Genomic DNA, 23,496 nt, shown 5'->3' with positions numbered 1-23,496 from the left:
ACATTTGCCACCCTCCAATCACCTGGTACCACCCCCGTCAGCAGAGAAGATGAAAAGATCATTGCCAGCGGCTCTGCAATTTCATCCCTTGCTTCCCATAACATCCTTGGATATACCCCGTCAGGCCCGGGAGACTTGTCTATCTTCAAGTTATTCAAAAACCCCAACACATCTTCCCTCCTAACGAGCACTTCCTCGAGCTTACCAGTCTGCTTCCCACCGTCCTCTTCAGTAATACACCCCTTCTCATTCGTAAATACCGAAGAGAAGTACTCATTCAAAACCTCACTTATCTCTTCCGGCTCAACACACAGTCTCCCGCTATTGTCCTTGACCGGACCTATGGTCCCCCTAGTCATCCTCATATTTCTGACATACGCGTAAAAGGCCTTGGGGTTTTCTTTTATCCTACCCGCCAAGCATTTTTCATGCCCTCTCTTAGCTCTCCTAATCCCTTTCTTCAGATCCTTCCTGGCCATCTTGTATCCCTCCAGAGCTATGCCTGTGCCCTTTTTCCTCAACTTTATATACGCATCCTTCTTCTTCCTAACAAGACTCTCAACCTCTCTTGTCAACCACGGTTCCCTCACATGACCATCCCTTCCCTGTCTGACAGGGACATGCTTATCAATGGCCCCTACTATCTGCTCCTTGAAAAAGTTCCACATTTCGACCGTGCCCTTCCCTGCCAGCATATGCTCCCAACTTATGCTCCTCAGTTCCTGCCTGACAGCATCATATCTACCCTTCCCCCAATTGTAAACCTTGCCCTGTTGCACATACCTATCCCTCTCCATTACCACAGTGAATGCTACAGAATTGTGATCACTATCTCCAAAGTGCTCGCCCACCAACAGCTCTATCACTTGCCCTGGTTCATTACCTAGTACCAAATCCAATATTGCCTCCCCTCTGGTCGGGCAGTCTACATAGAGAGTGATTGAGTGTGTCAGGGAGTGTCAGAGAGCGATTGAGAGTGTCAGAGAGTGATAGAGAGTGTCTGAGAGGGTCAGAGAGTGTCAGAGCGTGTCAGAGAGTGTCAGAGAGCGAAAGAGAGTGTCAGAGAGTGATAGAGAGTGTCATCAGAGAGTGATGGAGAGTATCTGAGAGTGTCTGAGAGTGACAGCGAGTGTCTGAGAGTGTCAGTGAGTGTCAGAGAGTGATAGAGAGTGATAGAGAGTGATGGAGATGATAGAGAGTTTCAGAGTGTGTCACTGAGTGATAGAGAGTGTCAGACAGTGTCAGAGTGTGATAAAGTGTGTCAGAGAGTGTCAGAGAGTGATAGAGAGTGTAAGAGAGTGATAGAGAGTGATAGGGAGTGTCAGAGAGTGATAGAGAGTGTCAGAGAGTGATAGAGAGTGACAGAGAGTGTCTGAGAGTGTCAGAGAGTGTCAGAGAGTGTCAGAGTGTGTCAGTGAGTGTCAGAGAGTGATAGAGAGTGTCTGAGTGTGTCAGTGAGTGATAGAGAGTGATAGAGAGCCTCTGAGAGTGTCAGAGAGTGTCAGAGAGTGATATAGATTGTCAGAGAGTTATTGAGAGCGACAGAGAGTGTCTGAGAGTGTCAGTGAGTGTCAGAGAGTGATAGAGAGTGTCAGGGAATGATAGAGAGTGATAGAGAACCTCTGAGAGTGTCAGAGAGTTGCAGAGTGTGTCAGAGAGTGTCAGAGGGTGATACAGAGTGATAGAGAGTGTCAGAGAGTGTCATAGAATGATGGAGAGAGTCAGAGAGTGTAAGAGAGTCTCAGAGAGTGATAGAGAGTGATAGAGAGTGTCAGAGGCTGTCAGAGAGTGTCAGAGAGTGATAGAGAGTGATAGAGGGTGTCAGAGAGTGTCATTGAGTGATGGAGAGGGATAGAGAGTGTCACAGAGTGTCATTGAGTAAGAGAGAGTGTCAGAGAGTGTCAGAGAGTGATAGAGAGTGATAGAGAGTGTCAGAGAGTGATAGAGCGTGATGGAGAGTGTCAGAGGGTGTCAGAGAGTGTCACAGAGTGATATAGAGTGACAGAGAGTGTCAGAGTGTTTCAGAGTGTGTCAGAGAGTGATAGAGAGTGATAGAGAGCGTCAGAGAGTTTCCTAGAGTGATAGAGATGGATAGAGAGTGTCACAGAGTGTCATTGAGTAAGAGAGAGTGTCAGAGAGTGTCAGAGAGTGATAGAGAGTGTCTGAGAGTGTCAGAAAGTGTCAGAGAGTGATAGAGAGTGTCAGAGAGTGATAGAGAGTGTCAGAGAGTGATAGAGAGTGTCTGAGTGTGTCAGAGAGTGATAGAGAGTGATTGAGTGTGTCAGGGAGTGTCAGAGAGCGATTGAGAGTGTCAGAGAGTGTCAGAGCGTGTCAGAGAGTGTCCGCGAGCGAAATAGAGTGTCAGAGAGTGATAGAGAGTGTCATCAGGGAGTGATGGAGAGTGTCTGAGAGTGAAAGCGAGTGTCTGAGAGTGTCAGTGACTGTCAGAGAGTGATAGAGAGTGATAGAGAGTGATGGAGAGTGATAGAGAGTTTCAGAGTGTGATAGAGAGTGACAGAGAGTGTCTGAGAGTGTCAGAGAGTGTCAGAGAGTGTCAGAGAGTGTCAGAGTGTGTCAGTGAGTGTCAGAGAGTGATAGAGAGTGTGTGAGTGTGTCTGAGAGTGTCTGAGAGTGATAGAGAGTGATAGACAGTGTCTGAGACAGTCAGAGAGTGTCAGAGTGTGATAGAGAGTGATAGAGAGTGTCAGAGAGTGTCAGAGAGTGTCAGAGAGTGATAGAGAGTGATAGAGCGTGTCAGAGAGTGTCAAAGAGTGATAGAGAGTGTCAGAGAGTGTCAGAGAGTGTCAGAGAGTGATAGAGAGTGTCAGAGTGTGTCACAGAATGTCTGAGAGTGTCAGAGAGTGACAGAGTGTGATAGAGAGTGATAGAGAATGTCTGAGAGTGTCAGAGTGTGTCAGAGAGAGTCAGAGAATGATAGAGAGTGATAGAGAGTGTCATCGAGTGCCATTGAGTGATCGAGAGTTTCAGAGAGTGTCAGAGAGTGATCGAGAGTGTCAGGGAGTGCTAGAGTGTGTCAGAGAGTGATAGAGAGTGTCAGAGAGTGATAGAAAGTGATAGCGAGTGTCAGAGAGTGATTAAGTGTGTCAGAGAGTGTTAGAGAGTGATACAGAGTGATAGAGAGTATCTGAGAGTGTCTGTGAGTGTCTGTGAGTGCCAGAGAGTGTCAGAGAGTGGTAGAGAGTGTCTCAGAGTGTCATTGAGTGATAGAGAGTGTCAGAGAGTGTCAGAGAGTGATAGAGAGTGATAGAGAGCCTCTGAGAGTGTCAGAGAGTGTCAGAGAGTGATATAGATTGTCAGAGAGTTATTGAGAGCGACAGAGAGTGTCTGAGAGTGTCAGTGAGTGTCAGAGAGTGATAGAGAGTGTCAGGGAATGATAGAGAGTGATAGAGAACCTCTGAGAGTGTCAGAGAGTTGCAGAGTGTGTCAGAGAGTGTCAGAGGGTGATACAGAGTGATAGAGAGTGTCAGAGAGTGTCATAGAATGATGGAGAGAGTCAGAGAGTGTAAGAGAGTCTCAGAGAGTGATAGAGAGTGATAGAGAGTGTCAGAGGCTGTCAGAGAGTGTCAGAGAGTGATAGAGAGTGATAGAGGGTGTCAGAGAGTGTCATTGAGTGATGGAGAGGGATAGAGAGTGTCACAGAGTGTCATTGAGTAAGAGAGAGTGTCAGAGAGTGTCAGAGAGTGATAGAGAGTGATAGAGAGTGTCAGAGAGTGATAGAGCGTGATGGAGAGTGTCAGAGGGTGTCAGAGAGTGTCACAGAGTGATATAGAGTGACAGAGAGTGTCAGAGTGTTTCAGAGTGTGTCAGAGAGTGATAGAGAGTGATAGAGAGCGTCAGAGAGTTTCCTAGAGTGATAGAGATGGATAGAGAGTGTCACAGAGTGTCATTGAGTAAGAGAGAGTGTCAGAGAGTGTCAGAGAGTGATAGAGAGTGTCTGAGAGTGTCAGAAAGTGTCAGAGAGTGATAGAGAGTGTCAGAGAGTGATAGAGAGTGTCAGAGAGTGATAGAGAGTGTCTGAGTGTGTCAGAGAGTGATAGAGAGTGATTGAGTGTGTCAGGGAGTGTCAGAGAGCGATTGAGAGTGTCAGAGAGTGTCAGAGCGTGTCAGAGAGTGTCCGCGAGCGAAATAGAGTGTCAGAGAGTGATAGAGAGTGTCATCAGGGAGTGATGGAGAGTGTCTGAGAGTGAAAGCGAGTGTCTGAGAGTGTCAGTGACTGTCAGAGAGTGATAGAGAGTGATAGAGAGTGATGGAGAGTGATAGAGAGTTTCAGAGTGTGATAGAGAGTGACAGAGAGTGTCTGAGAGTGTCAGAGAGTGTCAGAGAGTGTCAGAGTGTGTCAGTGAGTGTCAGAGAGTGATAGAGAGTGTGTGAGTGTGTCTGAGAGTGTCTGAGAGTGATAGAGAGTGATAGACAGTGTCTGAGACAGTCAGAGAGTGTCAGAGTGTGATAGAGAGTGATAGAGAGTGTCAGAGAGTGTCAGAGAGTGTCAGAGAGTGATAGAGAGTGATAGAGCGTGTCAGAGAGTGTCAAAGAGTGATAGAGAGTGTCAGAGAGTGTCAGAGAGTGTCAGAGAGTGATAGAGAGTGTCAGAGTGTGTCACAGAATGTCTGAGAGTGTCAGAGAGTGACAGAGTGTGATAGAGAGTGATAGAGAATGTCTGAGAGTGTCAGAGTGTGTCAGAGAGAGTCAGAGAATGATAGAGAGTGATAGAGAGTGTCATCGAGTGCCATTGAGTGATCGAGAGTTTCAGAGAGTGTCAGAGAGTGATCGAGAGTGTCAGGGAGTGCTAGAGTGTGTCAGAGAGTGATAGAGAGTGTCAGAGAGTGATAGAAAGTGATAGCGAGTGTCAGAGAGTGATTAAGTGTGTCAGAGAGTGTTAGAGAGTGATACAGAGTGATAGAGAGTATCTGAGAGTGTCTGTGAGTGTCTGTGAGTGCCAGAGAGTGTCAGAGAGTGGTAGAGAGTGTCTCAGAGTGTCATTGAGTGATAGAGAGTGTCAGAGAGTGTCAGAGAGTGATAGAGAGTGTCTGAGAGTGTCAGAGAGCAATAGAGAGTGTCAGAGAGTGATATAGATTGTCAGAGAGTGACAGAGAGTGTCTGTGAGTGTCTGAGAGTGACAGAGAGCGAAAGAGCGTGTCTGAGAGTGTCAGTGAGTGTCAGAGAGTGATAGAGAGTTTTTGAGTGTGTCAGTGAGTGATAGAGAGTGATAGAGAGCCTCTGAGAGTGTCAGAGGGAGATAGAGAGTGATAGAGAGTGTCTGAGAGTATCTGAGAGTGACAGAGTGTGACAGAGAGTGTCTGAGAGTGTCAGTGAGTGTCAGAGAGTGATAGAGAGTGTCTGAGAGTGTCAGTGAGTGATAGAGAGTGGTAGAGAGTGATAGAGAGCCTCTGAGATTGTCAGAGAGTGTCAGAGAGCGATAGAGAGTGTCAGAGAGTGATAGAGAGTGTCTGAGATTGTCAGTGAGTGATAGAGAGTGATAGAGAGCCTCTGAGAGTGTCAGAGAGTGTCAGAGAGTGTCAGATTGTGTCAGAGTGTGTCAGAGGGTGTCAGAGAGTGTAAGAGCGTGATAGAGAGTGATAGAGTGTGTCAGAGAGAGTCAGACAGTGTCATAGAGTGTCAGAGAGTGATAGAGAGTGTCAGAGAGTGTCAGAGAGTGACAGAGAGTGTCAGAGTGTGATAGAGTGTGTCAGAGAGTGTCAGAGAGTGATAGAGAGTGTAAGAGAGTGATAGAGAATGATAGAGAGTGTCAGAGAGTGATAGAGAGTGACAGAGAGTGTCTGCGAGTGTCAGAGAGTGTCAGAGTGTGTCAGAGAGTGATAGAGAGTGATAGAGAGTGATAGAGAGTGTCAGAGAGTGTCATAGAGTGATAGAGAGTGTCAGAGTGTGTCAGAGAGTGATAGAGAGGTATTGAGTGTGTCAGAGAGTGTCAGAGAGCGATTGAGAGTGTCAGAGAGTGATAGAGAGCGTCTGAGAGAGTCTGAGAGTGACAGAGAGTGAAAGAGAGTTTCTGAGAGTGTCAGTGAGTGTCAGAGAGTGATAGTGAGTGTCTGAGAGTGTCAGTGAGTTATAGAGAGTGATAGAGAGCCTCTGAGAATGTCAGAGAGTGTCAGAGAGTGATAGAGAGTGTCAGAGAGAGTTAGAGAGTGACAGAGAGTGTCTGAGAGTGTCAGTGAATGTCAGAGAGTGATAGAGTGTGTCAGACAGTGATAGAGAGTGATAGAGAGTGTCTGAGAGTGTCAGAGAGTGTCAGAGTATGTGAGAGTGTCAGAGAGCGATAGAGAGTGTCAGAGAGTGATAGAGAGTGTCAGAGAGTGATAGAGAGAGTCCGAGAGTGATAGAGAGAATCTGAGCGTGCCTGAGAGTGACAGAGTGTGACAGAGAGTGTCTGAGAGTGTCAGTGAGTGTCAGAGAGTGATAGAGAGTGTCTGAGAGTGTCTGAGAGTGATAGAGAGTGATAGAGAGTGTCAGAGAGTGTCAGAGAGTGTCAGAGTGTGATAGAGAGTGATAGAGCGTGTCAGAGAGTGTCAAAGAGTGATAGAGAGTGTCAGAGAGTGTCAGAGAGTGTCAGAGAGTGTCAGAGAGTGATAGAGAGTGTCAGAGTGTGTCACAGAATGTCTGAGAGTGTCAGAGAGTTACAGAGTGTGGTAGAGAGTGATAGAGATTGTCTGAGAGTGTCAGAGTGTGTCAGAGAGAGTCAGAGAATGATAGAGAGTGATAGAGAGTGTCATAGAGTGCCATTGAGTGATAGAGAGTTTCAGAGTGTGTCAGAGAGTGATCGAGAGTGTCAGGGAGTGCTAGAGTGTGTCAGAGAGTGATAGAGAGTGTCAGAGAGTGATAGAGAGTGTCAGAGAGTGATTAAGTGTGTCAGAGTGTGTTAGAGAGTGATACAGAGTGATAGAGAGTGACAGAGAGTGTCTGAGAGTGTCAGAGAGTGTCAGAGAGTGTCAGAGTGTGTCAGTGAGTGTCAGTGAGTGATAGAGAGTGATAGAGAGCCTCTGAGAGTGTCAGAGAGTGTCAGAGAGTGATATAGATTGTCAGAGAGTGATAGAGAGCGACAGAGAGTGTCTGAGAGTGTCAGTGAGTGTCAGAGAGTGATAAAGAGTGTCAGGGAATCATAGAGAGTGATAGAGAACCTCTGAGAGTGTCAGAGAGTTTCAGAGTGTGTCAGAGGGTGTCAGAGAGTGTCAGAGGGTGATACAGAGTGATAGAGAGTGTCAGAGAGTGTCATAGAATGATGGAGAGTGTCAGAGAGTGTAAGAGAGTGTCAGAGAGTGATAGAGAGTGATAGAGAGTGTCAGAGGGTGTCAGAGAGTGTCAGAGAGTGATAGAGAGTGATAGAGGATGTCAGAGAGTGTCATTGAGTGATGGAGAGGGATATAGAGTGTCACAGAGTGTCATTGAGTAAGGGAGAGTGTCAGAGAGTGTCAGAGAGTGATAGAGAGTGATAGAGTGTCAGAGAGTGATAGAGAGTGATGGAGAGTGTCAGAGGGTGTCAGAGAGTGTCACAGAGTGATAGAGAGTGACAGAGAGTGTCAGAGTGTTTCAGAGTGTGTCAGAGAGTGATAGAGAGTGATAGAGAGCGTCAGGGAGTGTCATAGAGTGATAGAGATGGATAGAGAGTGTCACAGAGTGTCATTGAGTAAGAGAGAGTGACAGAGAGTGTCAGAGAGTGATAGAGAGTGTCTGAGAGTGTCAGAAAGTGTCAGAGAGTGATAGAGAGTGTCAGAGAGTGTCAGAGAGTGATAGAGAGTGTCAGAGAGTGACAGAGAGTGTCTGAGTGTGTCAGAGAGTGATAGAGAGTGATTGAGTGTGTCAGGGAGTGTCAGAGAGCGATTGAGAGTGTCAGAGAGTGATAGAGAGTGATAGAGAGTGTCTGAGAGTGTCAGAGAGTGTCAGAGCGTGTCAGAGAGTGTCAGAGAGCGAAAGAGAGTGTCAGAGAGTGATAGAGAGTGTCATCAGAGAGTGATGGAGAGTGTCTGAGAGTGACAGCGAGTGTCTGAGAGTGTCAGTGAATGTCAGAGTGTGATAGAGAGTGATAGAGAGTGATGGAGAGTGATAGAGAGTTTCAGAGTGTGTCATTGAGTGATAGAGAGTGTCAGACAGTGTCAGAGTGTGATAGAGTGTGTCAGAGAGTGTCAGAGAGTGATAGAGAGTGTAAGAGAGTGATAGAGAGTGATAGAGAGTGTCAGAGAGTGATAGAGAGTGTCAGAGAGTGATAGAGAGTGACAGAGAGTGTCTGAGAGTGTCAGAGAGTGTCAGAGAGTGTCAGAGTGTGTCAGTGAGTGTCAGAGAGTGATAGAGAGTGTCTGAGAGTGTCTGGGAGTGTCTGACAGTGATAGAGAGTGATAGACAGTGCCTGAGACAGTCAGGGAGTGTCAGAGTGTGATAGAGAGTGATAGAGAGTGTCAGAGAGTATCAGAGAGTGTCAGAGAGTGATAGAGAGTGATAGAGCGTGTCAGAGAGTGTCAAAGAGTGATAGAGAGTGTCAGAGAGTGTCAGAGAGTGATAGAGAGTGATAGAGAGTGTCTGAGAGTGATAGAGAGTGTCTGAGAGTGTCAGAGAGTGTCAGAGAATGATAGAGAGTGTCACAGAGTGTCATTGAGTGATAGAGAGTGTCAGAGAGTGTCAGAGATTGATAGAGAGTGTCTGAGAGTGATAGAGAGTGTCATTGAGTGTCTGAGAGTGACAGAGAGCGAAAGAGAGTGTCTGAGAGTGTCAGTGAGTTTCGGAGAGTGATAGAGAGTTTTTGAGTGTGTCAGTGAGTGATAGAGAGTGATAGAGAGCCGCTGAGAGTGTCAGAGGGAGATAGAGAGTGATAGAGAGTGTCTGAGAGTATCTGAGAGTGACAGAGTGTGACAGAGAGTGTCTGAGAGTGTCAGTGAGTGTCAGAGAGTGATAGAGAGTGTCTGAGAGTGTCAGAGAGTGATAGAGAGTGGTAGAGAGTGATAGAGAGCCTCTGAGATTGTCAGAGAGTGTCAGAGAGCGATAGAGAGTGTCAGAGAGTGATAGAGAGTGTCTGAGATTGTCAGAGAGTGTCAGATTGTGTCAGAGTGTGTCAGAGGGTGTCAGAGAGTGTAAGAGCGTGATAGAGAGTGATAGAGTGTGTCAGAGAGAGTCAGACAGTGTCATAGAGTGTCAGAGAGTGATAGAGAGTGATAGAGAGTGTCAGAGAGTGTCAGAGAGTGACAGAGAGTGTCAGAGTGTGATAGAGTGTGTCAGAGAGTGTCAGAGAGTGATAGAGAGTGATAGAGTGTGATAGAGAGTGATAGAGAGTGTCAGAGAGTGACAGAGAGTGACAGAGAGTGTCTGAGAGTGTCAGAGAGTGTCAGAGTGTGTCAGAGAGTGATAGAGAGTGATAGAGAGTGATAGAGAGTGTCAGAGAGTGTCATAGAGTGATAGAGAGTGTCAGAGTGTGTCAGAGAGTGATAGAGAGGTATTGAGTGTGTCAGAGAGTGTCAGAGAGCGATTGAGAGTGTCAGACAGTGATAGAGAGCGTCTGAGAGAGTCTGAGAGTGACAGAGAGTGAAAGAGAGTTTCTCAGAGTGTCAGTGAGTGTCAGAGAGTGATAGTGAGTGTCTGAGAGTGTCAGTGAGTTATAGAGAGTGATAGAGAGCCTCTGAGAATGTCAGAGAGTGTCAGAGAGTGATAGAGAGTGTCAGAGAGAGTTAGAGAGTGACAGAGAGTGTCTGAGAGTGTCAGTGAGTGTCAGAGAGTGATAGAGTGTGTCAGACAGTGATAGAGAGTGATAGAGAGTGTCTGAAAGTGTCAGAGAGTGTCAGAGTATGTGAGAGTGTCAGAGAGCGATAGAGAGTGTCAGAGAGTGATAGAGAGTGTCAGAGAGTGATAGAGAGAGTCAGAGAGTGATAGAGAGAATCTGAGCGTGCCTGAGAGTGACAGAGTGTGACAGAGAGTGTCTGAGAGTTTCAGTGAGTGTCAGAGAGTGATAGAGAGTGTCTGAGAGTGTCTGAGAGTGATAGAGAGTGATAGAGAGTGTCAGAGAGTGTCAGAGAGTTTCAGAGTGTGATAGAGAGTGATAGAGCGTGTCAGAGAGTGTCAAAGAGTGATAGAGAGTGTCAGAGAGTGTCAGAGAGTGTCAGAGAGTGATAGAGAGAGTCAGAGTGTGTCACAGAATGTCTGAGAGTGTCAGAGAGTTACAGAGTGTGGTAGAGAGTGATAGAGAGTGTCTGAGAGTGTCAGAGTGTGTCAGAGAGAGTCAGAGAATGATAGAGAGTGATAGAGAGTGTCATAGAGTGCCATTGAGTGATAGAGAGTTTCAGAGAGTGTCAGAGAGTGATCGAGAGTGTCAGGGAGTGCTAGAGTGTGTCAGAGAGTGATAGAGAGTGTCAGAGAGTGATAGAGAGTGATAGAGAGTGTCAGAGAGTGATTAAGTGTGTCAGAGAGTGATAGAGAGTGATACAGAGTGATAGAGAGTATCTGAGAGTGTCTGTGAGTGTCAGAGAGTGTCAGAGAGTGATAGAGAGTGTCACAGAGTGTCATTGAGTGATAGAGAGTGTCAGAGAGTGTCAGAGAGTGATTAAGTGTGTCAGAGAGTGTTAGAGAGTGATACAGAGTGAGAGAGAGTATCTGAGAGTGTCTGTGAGTGTCTGTGAGTGTCAGAGAGTGTCAGAGAGTGATAGAGAGTGTCACAGATTGTCATTGAGTGATAGAGAGTGTCAGAGAGTGTCAGAGAGTGATAGAGAGTGATAGAGAGTGTCTGAGAGTGTCAGAGAGCAATCAAGAGTGTCAGAGAGTGATATAGATTGTCAGAGAGTGATAGAGAGTGTCTGTGAGTGTCTGAGAGTGACAGAGAGCGAAAGAGAGTTTCTGAGAGTGTCAGTGAGTGTCAGAGAGTGATAGAGAGTTTTTGAGTGTGTCAGTGAGTGATAGAGAGTGATAGAGAGCCTCTGAGAGTGTCAGAGAGTGTCAGAGGGAGATAGAGAGTGATAGAGAGTGTCTGAGAGTGTCTGAGAGTGACAGAGTGTGAGAGAGAGTGTCTGAGAGTGTCAGTGAGTGTCAGAGAGTGATAGAGAGTGTCTGAGAGTGTCAGAGAGTTTTAGAGAGTGGTAGAGAATGATAGAGAGCCTCTGAGATTGTCAGAGAGTGTCAGAGAGCGATAGAGAGTGTCAGAGAGTGATAGAGAGTGCCAGAGAGTGATAGAGAGTGTCTGAGAGTTACAGAGAGTGAAAGAGAGTGTCTGAGATTGTCAGTGAGTGTCAGAGAGTGATAGAGAGTGTCTGAGATTGTCAGTGAGTGATAGAGAGTGATCGAGAGCCTCTGAGAGTGTCAGAGAGTGTCAGAGAGTGTCAGATTGTGTCAGAGTGTGTCAGAGGTTGTCGGAGCGTGTAAGAGTGTGATAGAGAGTGATAGAGTGTGTCAGAGAGAGTCAGACAGTGTCATAGAGTGTCAGAGAGTGATAGAGAGTGATAGAGAGTGTCAGAGAGTGTCAGAGAGCGATAGAGAGTGATAGAGAGTGATAGAGAGTGTCAGAGAGTGTCATAGAGTGATAGAGAGTGTCAGAGAGCGTCAGAGTGTGATAGAGAGTGTCTGAGAGTATCAGAGAGCAATAGAGAGTGTCAGAGAGTGATATAGATTGTCAGAGAGTGTCATAGAGTGATAGAGAGTGTCAGAGTGTGTCAGAGAGTGATAGAGAGGTATTGAGTGTGTCAGAGAGTGTCAGAGAGCGATTGAGAGTGTCAGAGAGTGACAGAGAGCGATAGAGAGTGATAGAGAGTGATAGAGAGTGTCAGAGAGTGTCATTGAGTGATAGAGAGTGTCAGAGAGTGTCAGAGAGTGATAGAGAGTGTCTGAGAGTATCAGAGAGCAATAGAGAGTGTCAGAGAGTGATATAGATTGTCAGAGAGTGTCATAGAGTGATAGAGTGTCAGAGTGTGTCAGAGAGTGATAGAGAGGCATTGAGTGTGTCAGAGAGTGTCAGAGAGCGATTGAGAGTGTCAGAGAGTGACAGAGAGTGTCAGAGAGTGATAGAGAGCGTCTGAGAGAGTCTGAGAGTGTCAGTGAGTTATAGAGAGTGATAGAGAGCCTCTGAGAATGTCAGAGAGTGTCAGAGAGTGATAGAGAGTGTCAGAGAGAGTTAGAGAGTGACAGAGAGTGTCTGAGAGTGTCAGTGAGTGTCAGAGAGTGATAGAGAGTGTCAGACAGTGATAGAGAGTGATAGAGAGTGTCTGAAAGTGTCAGAGAGTGTCAGAGTATGTGAGAGTGTCAGAGAGCGATAGAGAGTGTCAGAGAGTGATAGAGAGTGTCAGAGAGTGATAGAGAGAGTCAGAGAGTGATAGAGAGAATCTGAGCGTGCCTGAGAGTGACAGAGTGTGACAGAGAGTGTCTGAGAGCTTCAGTGAGTGTCAGAGAGTGATAGAGAGTGTCTGAGAGTGTCTGAGAGTGATAGAGAGTGTCAGAGAGTGATATAGATTGTCAGAGACTGATAGAGAGTGTCTGAGCGTGTCTGAGAGTGACAGAGAGCGAAAGAGAGTGTCTGAGAGTGTCAGTGAGTGTCAGAGAGTGATAGAGAGTTTTTGAGTGTGTCAGTGAGTGATGGAGAGTGGTAGAGAGTGATAGAGAGCCTCTGAGAGTGTCAAAGAGTGTCAGAGGGAGATAGAGAGTGATAGAGAGTGTCTGAGAATGTCAGAGAGTGATAGAGAGTGTCAGAGAGTGATAGAGAGTGTCAGAGAGTGATAGAGAGTGTCTGAGAGTTACAGAGAGTGAAAGAGAGTGTCTGAGAGTGTCAGTGAGTGTCAGCGAGTGATAGAGAGTGTCTGAGATTGTCACTGAGTGATAGAGAGTGATAGAGAGCCTCTGAGAGTGTCAGAGAGTGTCAGAGAGTGATAGAGAGTGATAGAGAGTGTCTGAGAGGGTCCGAGAGTGACAGAGAGAGATAGAGAGTGTTTGAGAGTGTCATTGAGTTTCAGAGAGTCTCTGAGAGTGTCAGAGAGTGATAGAGTGTGAGAGAGAGCCTCTGAGATTGTCAGAGAGTGTCAGAGAGTGATAGAGAGTGATAGAGTGTGAGAGAGAGCCTCTGAGATTGTCAGAGAGTGTAAGAGCGTGATAGAGAGTGATAGAGTGTTTCAGAGAGAGTCAGACAGTGTCATAGAGTGTCAGAGAATGATAGAGAGTGATAGAGAGTGTCAGAGAGTGTCAGAGAGTGACAGAGAGTGTCAGAGTGTGTCACAGAGTGTCTGAGTTTGTCGGAGAGAGTCAGAGAGTGATAGAGAGTGACGGAGAGTGTCACAGAGTGTCTTTGAGTGATAGAGGGTGTGAGAGAGTGTCAGAGAGTATTAGAGACTGATAGAGAGTGGCTGAGAGTGACAGAGAGCGTCTGAGAGTGTCAGTGAGTGTCAGAGAGTGTCAGAGAGTGATAGAGAGTGTCAGAGAGTGATAGAGAGTGTCTGAGAATGTCAGAGAGTGATAGAGATAGTCAGAGAGTGATAGAGAGTGTCTGAGAGTGTCAGAGAGTGAGCGAGAGATTCTGAGAGTGTCAGAGAGTGTCAGAGAGTGATAGAGAGTGATAGAGAGTGTCTGAGAGTGTCAGAAAGTGTCAGAGAGTGATAGAGAGTGTCAGAGAGTGTCAGACAATGATAGAGAGTGTTAGAGAGTGATAGAGAGTGTCTGAGAATGTCAGAGAGTGATAGAGAGTGTCAGAGAGTGATAGAGAGTGTCTGAGAGTTTCAGAGAGTGATACAGAGTGTCAGAGTGTGAAAGAGAGTGTCTGAGTGTGTCTGAGAGTGACAGAGAGAGTCTGAGAGTGACAGCGAGTGTCTGAGAGTGTCAGTGAGTGTCAGAGTTTGATAGAGAGTGATAGAGAGTGATAGAGAGTTTCAGAGTGTGTCATTGAGTGATAGAGAGTGTCAGACAGTGTCAGAGTGTGATAGAGTGTGTCAGAGAGTGTCATAGAGTGTTAGAGAATGTAAGAGAGTGATGGAGAGTGATAGAGAGTTTCAGAGAGTGATAGAGAGAGTCAGAGAGTGATAGAGAGTGACAGAGAATGTCTGAGAGTGTCAGAGAGTGAAAGAGTGTGTCAGAGATTGATAGAGAGTGTCAGAGAGAGTCATAGAGTGATAGAGAGTGTCAGAGTGTGTCAGAGAGTGATAGAGAGTGATTGAGTGTGTCAGAGAGTTTCAGAGAGCGATTGAGAGTGTCAGAGAGTGATAGATAGTGTCAGAGAGTGATAGAGAGCGTCTGAGAGTGTCTGAGAGTGACAGAGAGTGAAAGAGAGTGTCTGAGAGAGTCAGTGAGTGTCAGAGAGTGATAGTGAGCGTCTGAGAGTGTCAGTTAGTGATAGAGAGTGATAGAGAGCCTCTGAGAGTGTCAGAGAGTGTCAGAGAGTGATAGAGAGTGTCAGAGAGAGTTAGAGAGTGACAGAGAGTGTCTGAGAGTGTCAGTGAGTGTCAGAGAGTGATAGAGAGTGTCAGAGAGTGATAGAGAGTGATAGAGAGTGTCAGAGAGTGATAGAGAGTGTCAGAGAGTGAAAGAGAGTGTCAGAGAGTGATAGAGAGTGATAGAGAGTGATAGAGAGTGACAGAGAGTGTCTGAGAGTGATAGAGAGTGACAGAGAGTGTCTGAGAGTGTCAGAGAGTGTCAGAGTGTGTCAGAGAGTGATGGAGAGTGATAGAGAGTGTCAGAGAGTGTCAGAGAGTGTCATAGAGTGATAGAGAGTGTCAGAGAGAGATAAAGAGTGTCTGAGAGTGATAGAGAGTGATATAGAGTGTCAGAGAGTGTCAGAGAGTGATGGAGAGTGACAGAGAGTGTCTGAGAGTGTCAGAGAGTGTCAGAGTGTGTCAGAGAGTGATGGAGAGTGATAGAGAGTGTCAGAGAGTTTCAGAGAGTGTCATAGAGTGATAGAGAGTGTCAGAGAGAGATAAAGAGTGTCAGAGAGTGTCATAGAGAGATAGAGAGTGTCAGAGAGAGATAAAGAGTGTCTGAGAGTGATAGAGAGTGATATAGAGTGTCAGAGAGTGTCAGAGAGTGATGGAGAGTGACAGAGAGTGTCAGAGAGAGTCAGACAGTGTCATAGAGTGTCAGAGAATGATAGAGAGTAATAGAGAGTGTCAGAGAGTGTCAGAGAGTGATAGAGAGTGTCAGAGTGTGTCACAGAGTGTCTGAGTTTGTCGGAGAGAGTCAGAGAGTGATAGAGTGTGACGGAGAGTGTCACAGAGTGTCTTTGAGTGATAGAGGGTGTGAGAGTGTGTCAGAGAGTATTAGAGAGTGATAGAGAGTGGCTGAGAGTGACAGAGAGCGTCTGAGAGTGTCAGTGAGTGTCAGAGAGTGATAGAGAGTAATAGAGAGTGTCTGAGAGTGTCAGAAAGTGTCAGAGAGTGATAGAGAGTGTCAGAGAATGATAGAGAGTGTCAGAGAGTGATATAGAGTGTCTGAGAATGTCAGAGAGTGATAGAGAGTGTCGGAGAGTGATAGAGAGTGTCTGAGAGTTTCAGAGAGTGATACAGAGGGTCAGAGAGTGATAGAGAGTGTCTGAGTGTGTCTGAGAGTGACAGAGAGTGTCTGAGAGTGACAGCGAGTGTCTGAGAGTGTCAGTGAGTGTCAGAGTTTGATAGAGAGTGATAGAGTGTGATAGAGAGTTTCAGAGTGTGTCATTGAGTGATAGAGAGTGTCAGACAGTGTCAGAGTGTGATAGAGTGTGTCAGAGAGTGTCATAGAGTGTTAGAGAATGTAAGAGAGAGATAAAGAGTGTCTGAGAGTGATAGAGAGTGATATAGAGTGTCAGAGCGTGTCAGAGAGTGAAAAGAGAGTGTCACAGAGTGTCATTGAGTGATAGAGAGTGTCAGAGAGTGTCAGAGAGTGATTAAGTGTGTCAGAGAGTGTTAGAGAGTGATACAGAGTGAGAGAGAGTATCTGAGAGTGTCTGTGAGTGTCTGTGAGTGTCAGAGAGTGTCAGAGAGTGATAGAGAGTGTCACAGAGTGTCATTGAGTGATAGAGAGTGTCAGAGAGTGTCAGAGAGTGATAGAGAGTGATAGAGAGTGTCTGAGAGTGTCAGAGAGCAATAGAGAGTGTCAGAGAGTGATATAGATTGTCAGAGAGTGATAGAGAGTGTCTGTGAGTGTCTGAGAGTGACAGAGAGCGAAAGAGAGTTTCTGAGAGTGTCAGTGAGTGTCAGAGAGTGATAGAGAGATTTTGAGTGTGTCAGTGAGTGATAGAGAGTGATAGAGAGCCTCTGAGAGTGTCAGAGAGTGTCAGAGGGAGATAGAGAGTGATAGAGAGTGTCTGAGAGTGTCTGAGAGTGACAGAGTGTGACAGAGAGTGTCTGAGAGTGTCAGTGAGCGTCAGAGAGTGATAGGGAGTGTCTGAGAGTGTCAGAGAGTTTTAGAGAGTGGTAGAGAATGATAGAGAGCCTCTGAGATTGTCAGAGAGTGTCAGAGAGCGATAGAGAGTGTCAGAGAGTGATAGAGAGTGTCAGAGAGTGATAGAGAGTGTCTGAGAGTTACAGAGAGTGAAAGAGAGTGTCTGCGAGTGTCAGTGAGTGTCAGAGAGTGATAGTGAGTGTCTGAGATTGTCAGTGAGTGATAGAGAGTGATCGAGAGCCTCTGAGAGTGTCAGAGAGTGTCAGAGAGTGTCAGATTGTGTCAGAGTGTGTCAGAGGGTGTCGGAGAGTGTAAGAGCGTGATAGAGAGTGATAGAGTGTGTCAGAGAGAGTCAGACAGTGTCATAGAGTGTCAGAGAGTGATAGAGAGTGATAGAGAGTGTCAGAGAGTGTCAGAGAGCGATAGAGAGTGATAGAGAGTGATAGAGAGTGTCAGAGAGTGTCATAGAGTGATAGAGAGTGTCAGAGAGCGATAGAGTGTGTCAGAGAGTGTCAGAGAGTGATAGAGAGTGTAAGAGAGTGATAGAGAGTGATAGAGAGTGTCAGAGAGTGATAGAGAGTGTCAGAGAGTGATAGAGAGTGACAGAGAGTGTCTGAGAGTGTCAGAGAGTGTCAGAGTGTGTCAGAGAGTGATAGAGAGTGATAGAGAGTGATAGAGAGTGTCAGAGAGTGTCATAGAGTGATAGAGAGTGTCAGAGTGTGTCAGAGAGTGATAGAGAGGTATTGAGTGTGTCAGAGAGTGTCAGAGAGCGATTGAGAGTGTCAGAGAGTGAAAGAGAGTGTCAGAGAGTGATAGAGAGCGTCTGAGAGAGTCTGAGAGTGACAGAGAGAGAAAGAGAGTTTCTGGGAGTGTCAGTGAGTGTCAGAGAGTGACAGTGAGTGTCTGAGAGTGTCAGTGAGTTATAGAGAGTGATAGAGAGCCTCTGAGAATGTCAGAGAGTGTCAGAGAGAGTTAGAGAGTGACAGAGAGTGTCTGAGAGTGTCAGTGAGTGTCAGAGAGTGATAGAGTGTGTCAGACAGTGATAGAGAGTGATAGAGAGTGTCTGAGAGTGTCAGAGAGTGTCAGAGTATGTGAGAGTGTCAGAGAGCTTTAGAGAGTGTCAGAGAGTGATAGAGAGTGTCAGAGAGTGATAGAGAGAGTCAGAGAGTGATAGAGAGAATCTGAGCGTGCCTGAGAGTGACAGAGAGTGACAGAGAGTGTCTGAGAGTGTCAGTGATTGTCAGAGAGTGATAGAGAGTGTCTGAGAGTGTCTGAGAGTGTCTGAGAGTGATAGAGAGTGATAGACAGTGTCTGAGACAGTCAGAGAGTGTCAGAGTGTGATAGAGAGTGATAGAGAGTGTCAGAGAGTGTCAAAGAGTGATAGAGAGTGTCAGAGAGTGTCAGAGAGTGCTAGAGTGTCAGAGTGTGTCACAGAATGTCTGAGAGTGTCAAGAGAGTGACAGAGTGTGATAGAGAGTGATAGAGTGTGTCTGAGAGTGTCAGAGTGTGTCAGAGAGAGTCAGAGAATGATAGAGAGTGATAGAGAGTGTCATAGAGTGCCATTGAGTGATAGAGAGTTTCAGAGAGTGACAGAGAGTGATCGAGAGTGTCAGGGAGTGCTAGAGTGTGTCAGAGAGTGTAAGAGAGTGGCAGAGAGTGATAGAGAGTGATAGAGTGTGTCAGAGAGTGTTAGAGAGTGATACAGAGTGATGGAGAGTATCTGAGAGTGTCTGTGAGTGTCTGTGAGTGTCAGAGAGTGTCAGAGAGTGACAGAGAGTGTCTGAGAGTGTCAGAGAGCAATAGAGAGTGTCAGAGAGTGATATAGATTGTCAGAGAGTGATAGAGAGTGTCTGAGCGAGTCTGAGAGTGACAGAGAGTGAAAGAGAGTGTCTGAGAGTGTCAGTGAGTGTCAGAGAGTGATAGAGAGTTTTTGAGTGTGTCAGTGAGTGATAGAAAGTGGTACAGAGTGATAGAGAGCCTCTGAGAGTGTCAGAGAGTGTCAGAGGGAGATAGAGAGTGATAGAGAGTGTCTGAGAGTGACAGAGTGTGACAGAGGGTGTCTGAGAGTGTCAGTGAGTTTCAGAGAGTGATAGAGAGTGTCTGAGAGTGTCAGAGAGTGATAGAGAGTGGTAGAGAGTGATAGAGAGCCTCTGAGATTGTCAGAGAGTGTCAGAGAGCGATATAGAGTGTCAGAGAGTGATAGAGAGTGTCAGAGGGTGATAGAGAGTGTCTGAGAGTTACAGAGAGTGAAAGAGAGTGTCTGAGAGTGTCAGTGAGTGTCAGAGAGTGATAGAGAGTGTCTGAGATTGTCAGTGAGTGATAGAGAGTGATAGAGAGCCTCTGAGAGTGTCAGATAGTGTCAGAGAGTGATATAGAGTGATAGAGAGTGTCTGAGAGGGTCTGAGAGTGACAGAGAGAGACAGAGAGTGTTTGAGAGTGTCAGTGAGTTTCAGAGAGTCTCTGAGAGTGTCAGAGAGTGATAGAGTGTGAGAGAGAGCCTCTGAGATTGTCAGAGAGTGTCAGAGAGTGATAGAGAGTGATAGAGAGTGTCAGAGAGTGTCCGAGAGTGTCAGATTGTTTCAGAGTGTGTCAGAGGGTGTCAGAGAGTGTAAGAGCGTGATAGAGATTGATAGAGTGTGTCAGAGAGAGTCAGACAGTGTCATAGAGTGTCAGAGAATGATAGAGAGTGATAGAGAGTGTCAGAGAGTGTCAGAGAGTGACAGAGAGTGTCAGAGTGTGTGACAGAGTGTCTGAGTTTGTCGGAGAGAGTCAGAGAGTGATAGAGAGTGACAGAGAGTGTCACAGAGTGTCTTTGAGCGATAGAGGGTGTGAGAGTGTGTCAGAGAGTATTAGAGAGTGATAGAGAGTGGCTGAGAGTGTCAGAGAGTGATAGAGAGTGTCAGAGAGTGATCGAGAGTGTCTGAGAATGTCAGAGAGTGATAGAGAGTGTCAGAGAGTGATGGAGAGTGTCTGAGAGTGTCAGAGAGTGAGAGAGAGATTCTGAGAGAGTCAGAGAGTGTCAGAGAGTGATAGAGAGTGATAGAGAGTGTCTGAGAGTGTCAGAAAGTGTCAGAGAGTGATAGAGAGTGTCAGAGAATGATAGAGAGTGTCAGAGAGTGATATAGAGTGTCTGAGAATGTCAGAGAGTGATAGAGAGTGTCAGAGAGTGATAGAGAGTGTCTGAGAGTTTCAGAGAGTGATACAGAGTGTCAGAGAGTGATAGAGAGTGTCTGAGTGTGTCTGAGAGTAACAGAGAGTGTCTGAGAGTGACAGCGAGTGTCTGAGAGTGTCAGTGAGTGTCAGAGTTTGATAGAGAGTGATAGAGTGTGATAGAGAGTTTCAGAGTGTGTCATTGAATGATAGAGAGTGTCAGACAGTGTCAGAGTGTGATAGAGTGTGTCAGAGAGTGTCATAGAGTGTTAGAGAATGTAAGAGAGTGATGGAGAGTGATAGAGAGTTTCAGAGAGTGATAGAGAGAGTCAGAGAGTGATAGAGAGTGACAGAGAATGTCTGAGAGTGTCAGAGAGTGTCAGAGTGTGTCAGAGAGTGATAGAGATTGATAGAGAGTGTCAGAGAGAGTCATAGAGTGATAGAGAGTGTCAGAGTGCATCAGAGAGTGATAGAGAGTGATTGAGTGTGTCAGAGAGTTTCAGAGAGCGATTGAGAGTGTCAGAGAGTGATAGAGAGTGTCAGAGAGTGATAGAGAGCGTCTGAGAGTGTCTGAGAGTGACAGAGAGTGAAAGAGAGTGTCTGAGAGTGTCAGTGAGTGTCAGAGAGTGATAGTGAGCGTCTGAGAGTGTCAGTGAGTGATAGAGAGTGATAGAGAGCCTCTGAGAGTGTCAGAGAGTGTCAGAGAGTGATAGAGAGTGTCAGAGAGAGTTAGAGAGTGACAGAGAGTGTCTGCGAGTGTCAGTGAGTGTCAGAGAGTGATAGAGAGTGTCAGAGAGTGATAGAGAGTGATAGAGAGTGTCAGAGAGTGATAGAGAGTGTCAGAGAGTGATAGAGAGTGTCAGAGAGTGATAGAGAGTGATAGAGAGTGATAGAGTGTGTTAGAGAGTGATAGAGAGTGTCAGAGAGCGATAGAGAGTGACAGAGAGTGTCTGAGAGTCTCAGAGAGTGTCAGAGTGTGTCAGAGAGTGATGGAGAGTGACAGAGAGTGTCTGAGAGTGTCAGAGAGTGTCAGAGTGTGTCAGAGAGTGATGGAGAGTGATAGAGAGTGTCAGAGAGTGTCAGAGAGTGTCATAGAGTGATAGAGAGTGTCAGAGAGAGATAAAGAGTGTCTGAGAGCGTCTGAGAGTGACAGAGAGTGAAAGCGAGTGTCTGAGAGTGTCAGTGAGTGTCAGAGAGTGATAGAGAGTGTCTGAGTGTGTCAGTGAGTGATAGAGAGTGATAGAGAGCCTCTGAGAGATTCAGAGAGTGTCAGAGAGTGATATAGATTGTCAGAGAGTGATAGAGAGCGACAGAGAGTGTCTGAGAGTGTCAGTGAGTGTCAGAGAGTGTCAGGGAGTGATAGAGAGTGATAGAGAGCCTCTGAGAGTGTCAGAGAGTGTCAGAGTGTGTCAGAGTGTGTCAGAGGTTGTCAGAGAGTGTCAGAGAGTGATACAGAGTGATAGAGAGTGTCATAGAGTGTCATAGAGTGATGGAGAGTGTCAGAGAGTGTAAGAGAGTGTCAGAGAGTGATAGAGAGTGATAGAGAGTGATAGAGAGTGTCAGAGGGTGTCAGAGAGTGTCAGAGAGTGATAGAGAGTGATAGAGGGTGTCAGAGAGTGTCATTGGGTGATGGAGAGGGATAGAGAGTGTCACAGAGTGTCATTGAGTAAAAGAGAGTGTCAGAGAGTGTCAGAGAGTGATAGAGAGTGATAGAGAGTGTCAGAGAGTGATGGAGAGTGATGGAGACTGTCAGAGGGTGTCAGAGAGTGTCAGAGAGTGATAGAGAGTGACAGAGAGTGTCAGAGTGTTTCAGAGTGTGTCAGAGAGTGATAGAGAGTGATAGAGAGCGTCAGAGAGTGTCATAGAGTGATAGAGATGGAGAGAGAGTGTCACAGAGTGTCATTGAGTAAGAGAGAGTGTCAGAGAGAGTCAGAGAGTGATAGAGAGTGCTGGAGAGTGTCAGAGAGTGTCAGAGAGTGATAGAGAGTGTCAGAGAGCGTCAGAGAGTGATAGAGAGTGTCAGAGAGTGTCAGAGAGTGATGGAGAGTGATAGAGAGTGTTACAGAGTGTCATTGAGTGATAGAGAGTGTCAGAGAGCGTCAGAGAGTGATAGAGAGTGATAGAGAGTGTCAGAGAGTGTCAGAGATTGATAGAGAGTGATAGAGAGTGATAGAGAGTGATAGAGTGTGTCAGAGAGTGATAGAGAGTGTCAGAGAGCGATAGAGAGTGACAGAGAGTGTCTGAGAGTGTCAGAGAGTGTCAGAGTGTGTCAGAGAGTGATGGAGAGTGACAGAGAGTGTCTGAGAGTGTCAGAGAGTGTCAGAGTGTGTCAGAGAGTGATGGAGAGAGATAGAGAGTGTCAGAGAGTGTCAGAGAGTGTCATAGAGTGATAGAGAGTGTCAGAGAGAGATAGAGAGTGTCTGAGAGTGTCTGAGAGTGACAGAGAGTGAAAGCGAGTGTCTGAGAGTGTCAGTGAGTGTCAGAGAGTGATAGAGTGTGTCTGAGTGTGTCAGTGAGTGATAGAGAGTGATAGAGAGCCTCTGAGAGTGTCAGAGAGTGTCAGAGAGTGATATAGATTGTCAGAGAGTGATAGAGAGCGACAGAGAGTGTCTGAGAGTGTCAGTGAGTGTCAGAGAGTGATAGAGTGTATCAGGGAGTGATAGAGAGTGATAGAGAGCCTCTGAGAGTGTCAGAGGGTGTCAGAGTGTGTTAGAGTGTGTCAGAGAGTGTCAGAGAGTGTCAGAGAGTGTCAGAGAGTGATACAGAGTGATAGAGAGTGTCAGAGAGTGTCATAGAGTGATGGAGAGTGTCAGAGAGTGTAAGAGAGTGTCAGAGAGTGATAAAGAGTGTCAGAGGGTGTCAGAGAGTGTCAGAGAGTGATAGAGGGTGTCAGAGAGTTTCATTGGGTGGTGGAGAGGGATAGAAAGTATCACAGAGTGTCATTGAGTAAGAGAGAGTGTCAGAGATTGTCAGAGAGTGATAGAGAGTGATAGAGAGTGTCAGAGAGTGATAGAGAGTGTCAGAGAGTGTCACAGAGTGTCAAAGTGTGATACAGAGTGTGAAAGAGAGTGTCTGAGAGTGTCAGAGTGTGTCAGAGAGTGTCAGAGAGTGATGGAGAGTAATAGAGAGTGTTACAGAGTGTCATTGAGTGATAGAGAGTGTCAGAGAGCGTCAGAGAGTGATAGAGAGTGATCGAGAGTGTCAGAGAGTGTCAGAGATTGATAGAGAGTGTTAGAGATTCTCAGAGAGTGATAGAGAGTGTCTGAGAATGTCAGAGTGTGTCAGAGAGAGTCAGAGAATGATAGAGAGGGATACAGAGTCTCATAGCGTGTCATTGAGTGATAGAGAGTTTCAGTGAGTGTCAGAGAGTGATAGAGAGTGTCAGAGAGTGTCATAGAGTGTTAGAGAATGTAAGAGAGTGATGGAGAGTGATAGAGAGTTTCAGAGAGTGATAGAGAGAGTCAGAGAGTGATAGAGAGTGACAGAGAATGTCTGAGAGTGTCAGAGAGTGTCAGAGTGTGTCAGAGAATGATAGAGAGTTATAGAGAGTGTCAGAGAGTGTCATAGAGTGATAGAGAGTGTCAGAGTGCGTCAGAGAGTGATAGAGAGTGATTGAGTGTGCCAGAGAGTTTCAGAGAGCGATTGAGAGTGTCAGAGAGTGATAGAGAGTGTCAGAGAGTGATAGAGAGCGTCTGAGAGTGTCTGAGTCTGACAGAGAGTGAAAGAGAGTGTCTGAGAGTGTCAGTGAGTGTCAGAGAGTGATAGAGAGCCTCTGAGAGTGTCAGAGAGTGATAGAGAGTGTCAGAGAGAGTTAGAGAGTGATAGAGAGTGTCTGAGAGTGTCAGTGAGTGTCAGAGAGTGATAGAGAGTGTCAGAGAGTGACAGAGAGTGATAGAGAGTGTCAGAGAGTGATAGAGAGTGTCAGAGAGTGATAGAGAGTGACAGAGAGTGATAGAGAGTGATAGAGTGTGTCAGAGAGTGATAGAGAGTGTCAGAGAGCGATAGAGAGTGATAGAG

This window comes from Heterodontus francisci, chromosome 43, assembly GCF_036365525.1.
Source record: "Heterodontus francisci isolate sHetFra1 chromosome 43, sHetFra1.hap1, whole genome shotgun sequence".
In the NCBI taxonomy this organism is placed as follows: Eukaryota; Metazoa; Chordata; class Chondrichthyes; order Heterodontiformes; family Heterodontidae; genus Heterodontus; species Heterodontus francisci.
Note: the sequence above shows the minus strand (reverse complement) of the source record.